The sequence below is a fragment of the Benincasa hispida genome, chromosome 5 (assembly GCF_027475165.1).
Source record: "Benincasa hispida cultivar pf3 chromosome 5, pf3_genome.v1.1, whole genome shotgun sequence".
Taxonomy (NCBI): domain Eukaryota; kingdom Viridiplantae; phylum Streptophyta; class Magnoliopsida; order Cucurbitales; family Cucurbitaceae; genus Benincasa; species Benincasa hispida.
Genome location: NC_143482.1, coordinates 2,034,885 through 2,039,467, shown reverse-complemented (window position 1 = coordinate 2,039,467; position 4,583 = coordinate 2,034,885).

The window sequence follows — 4,583 nt, the reverse complement described above, 5'->3', positions numbered from 1 at the left end:
TTTAGACTTGGAACTTTTAACTAGAGTCCTTGAGTGGCAGAGCAGGATGACAACTAACGTCTGGGGAGATGACCACTACCTGGAAAAAGAAAAATATTTGAAAGAATGAGCTACTCGTTTAGTGAATGACTTAATAAAAACATAAATCTCATGCTTAAACTGAAAGCTCGAAAACATAATACTGGAACTAAAATATGCCGAGCAAACGTGTACATAAAACTTTTAAAACCATTGTATCTGAAAACTGAATCTTAGTTGATAATGAACATCCATCGCTCTAATTTCCAATGCCAAGCCATGGCCAGAAGAGACCCTTACTTCGATCTCTTTATTGAACTACCTACGTGCATGTGGAGTTTTCTAAGTACCGTCAACACCTTAGGTACATTTACTCAGATACCTTCCTTACCTTCAGTATTCGATTCACTTAAGCTATCAAGTTCTCGAAGAGTATTAAAAAGAATAGTTTTCAAATATAGCATAAAAATCTCTTTAGGATACCTTCCCTACCTTCATTATCCTTTTTCATTGTGTTTAGGAATACCAACACATATACTTTGATAACCTTAGGTATTTAAAACATAGTACATCAAGCTTCATTCAATCTTAGCTTTAACCCTAACGCATGCTCAACAACATTAAGAGCACATATGCTTTAAAACATAATAAAAATACTTGTAATATAAACATATCATAGAATCTCCTTTTGAAAACTACCATGGTTCAATCATTGTACCAAAGCATATTTCATAAACCTTGTAACTAGCATGCGTTTATAAACTTTAGAGAAATGCGTTGCTTGGAACTTCTTGTAAAATAACCAACATAAAAGCAACTGTTAATAAAGTATGAATTATTAAAATATTTATAAACCATTTATAAATCATTTATAGTCACTCACAGCTCGTCGGGCTCTTAAACGACTTATATGCCTCTCCTAGCTCTTCTCGCCCTGAAAGGATATAATCCCCGGTTAGATTCTTTAGAATTCTCAGCAAAAAGCTTCAGGTAGCTCACTTACTAATGAAACTTTCACCAATAAAACAACATTACTATTAAGATGATCATTATGAGTGAGATCACCCTCATGAGCGAGATTTACCAATTCTAGTGAGATTTGTGACTTCTAGCGAGATTTGTAACTTTCCAGCGAGATTTGCATCCTTAGTGAGATCCTCCTTTTCCTTAACTCACTCTCGCTCTCGCTCATTTTCTTATCTCTCGCTCGCTCTCGCTCACTATGGTGAGCTGCCTGCTTAATCTTCCAAAGTAGCTGCCTGCTTATGCACCGATTCCCTGTTCCAACTTCAAAAATTCGTAACTCAAAATCCAGGACTCTTTTAAAGAAACTTCCTTCTACAAACTTGTTTAAAATTGAGTACTTTATTACCTTCAAAATATTAGCCGAAAATTCCTTGTATTTTGTCTTGGAGCTTCCAATATTCACTCCGGGCTCTGATTAATCCGAGAATCTGCCCCTTCTATAAATTCTTCACTATCTGCTATTCTCCATGTGAGATCTTTCTTCGGAAAAACAACCTCAAAAACTAGATTCTCCCAGCTTTCGAATGGCACCAATCTCACTTAATTTGATTAAGTCATTTTCCAAAACCAAGCTTCTGAAGTTCCTCTCTCTTTTATACTTCCTTCCGCCTCCCCTGTTCAAGGATCAAATTGCCACCTCATCCAACATTTAGTGCTTTCGGCCAATTCCCATTATTGAGTTTCTTCAATTAATTTATTTTTTCTTGCCTTCCTTCATAACCCACGTTAGGCCTTCGCCTCATAATATAAATTTAGCGTGCATCGTATACTTCATCGTCTAACGCCCAACGCCTATCGTTTAGCGCCCAATATCTATTGTCTAGCACCCAATGTCCATCGTCTAGTGCCCAATGTCTATTGTCTAGCACCCAACGTCTATCGTCTAGTGCCCAATGTCTATCGTCTAGTAAACGATCTCGCTCTCAGTGATCTCGCTGATCTCTTTCTCAACGATCTCGCGCATAGCCTATCGCTTAGCTACTATGAGCATCGTTTACCTCTGCACAATTACTACACGATCACCCAGCGCCCGCCTACACGATCGCCTATCTCATTGTGTAGTGCCGTTCACTTACTAGACGATCGCATACCCAATCGTATAGTGTCGCTCATCTGCTACACGATCATCCAGCGCCTTTGCTCGCACCCACTTGAGGCTGCCGCAAGCCTTATCAATGTATGCCTACACTTTGCTTCCATACTCAGCCAATTTTCACTTGTTATAATATCTAAAACTCACCATTGACTAAGTATTTCTAACACTTAGAATTTTCTTCCGCCATCTGCCTACTTTCTTTACTTCCTTTCATAATTTTACTTAACACACTTGTTACTCACTTAGTACGAGGTGTACATGTATTCCCTTTACTGTAGATATATTATATGTCAATTTGATATAAACGTCATCAATAAGTTGATCCTTCACAGGTTGTTCGTAACCTCAACTAGGTCAAATACTGAAATACCCCTGAGTTACATCTTTTCTCCTTAAGTACCACTATCCCTCTAATGAACGATTGATTTACGATCATAATCACTAAATTCATTCCCCCTCGAGCCAACGAGAGGATGGGGCCCCTTGTTCAAGACTTGGGATCAACCCTTATGGGAACAACCTTTCTACTATCCCTAAAATGGGTAGGAGTGAATTCCATCTTGCAAATTCTATGTCCTCAGCCATCTACCTAGTCTTATCCCCGAAATGAGAGGCATATTTATCTGCGACGCTGGGCTTACCCTCACCAATGCAGATCAAGGGATAATCGCAAATAAACAGGAGTTCATAGACAACTCAGGATTCAGATCAAGTTATCTAGGTCATCAAGAAGTGAAATTAATCAGTGTTAATAGTAAACAGTATTCATACATAACAGTGATTATTTCATGGTCTGTCCTACACAATCTCATCGTGTAGAACACCCCTGCTCACATGTCTCTACATGAACGAACTGATCACATCGTTTATGACATTTTACAACATTTGTAACAATCATAAAGCGGGTCGTATTCAATAGTATCTCCAGAAATAGGTACCCAACCTAATCCAAGTATTATAGATGATTTAGACTATTTTAATCAAACTTGATCAAATTTATGTCTCCACATAAAGTCCAAGTATTTATGAAAATAGCCAAGAATTCATAGTTTATTGGATTTAGAGTTATTAAAAGATCAACAACACTTGTCTGAATAAACTTCATATATGTTTACTGTTTACAAAATTATGAGTTTTAGGACATACAATCCAACAAACTCCCACTCCCACTAAAACCCTAGTGGGTTAAAACAAAGTTGAGTGCCATAAGAGAAAACTAAATACAATAAATTAGGGCATCCCATACCCACAATTTCTCCCACTTGCCCTATTTATTCTACCAGTAATCCTAAACTCTTTAGATGACCCTCGAAAATCCTAGTCGGGAGGGCCATTGTAAATGGATAAGCAATATTGTCTTCAGACGCTATTTATCTCATAATAACGTCTTCTCTTAGCATGATTCTCTGATGAGATGATATTTGCGCTCAATATATTTTCCGCGCTTATGACTTCTAGGTTCTTTGGATTTCGCTATTGCCAACTGTTATCGCAATGCAAAGTGATTGGTAGACACATGTCTGGAACAACTTCCGATCATTTAGGAACTTCCTAAGCCATACTGCTTCCTTGGCTGCTTCACAAGCAGCAACATATTCTACTTCCATCGTGGAGTCTGCAATGCAACTCTGCTTAATACTTTTCCATACTACTGCTCCTCCATTTAGAGTGAACACCGATCCTGAAGTAGATCTCCTAGAGTCTATATCGATCTGAAAATCGGAGTCAGTGTTTCCCGTAAGGATCAAATTCTTATTTCCATATACGAGCACGTAGTTCCTCGTTCTTCTAAGATACTTGAGGATATTCTTAACAGCAGTCCAATGTTTATAACCAGGATTAGACTGATACCTACCGACAATCCCTACTGCAAAGCATATGTCTGGATGAGTATATAGCATTGCATACATCAGACTTCCGACTATTGATGCATAGAGAACCCGTTTCATATCCTCAACTTCTTGAGGTGTCTTAGGGTATTGTTCCTTTAACAAATGTATTCCATTCCTAAAAGGTAAAAAACCTCTTTTGGAATCTTGCATCTTAAACCTAGACAACACCTTTTCTATATAAGATGTTTAAGACATAGCTAGTGTTCTGTTCTTTTGATTTCAAACTATTTGAATCCTAAGAACATACTGAGCCTCTCCCAGATCTTTCATCTGAAATTGGGTTTCTAGCCAATTTTTAATGTCAGTTAGGTATTCTACATTATTCCCAATAAGTAGGATATCATCTACATATAAACTAGAAATGCTACAGTGGAGTTGATGATCTTTTTGTATACACATGGTTCATCAACGTTATGCTCAAAACCATAAGATTTGACCACAGTATCAAATCTTATATTCCAGATCTGGATGCTTGTTTCAATCCATAAATAGATCTCTTCAGTTTGCAAACCTTTTGCTTCTGACCCTGTTCAATGAACCCTTCTGATTGG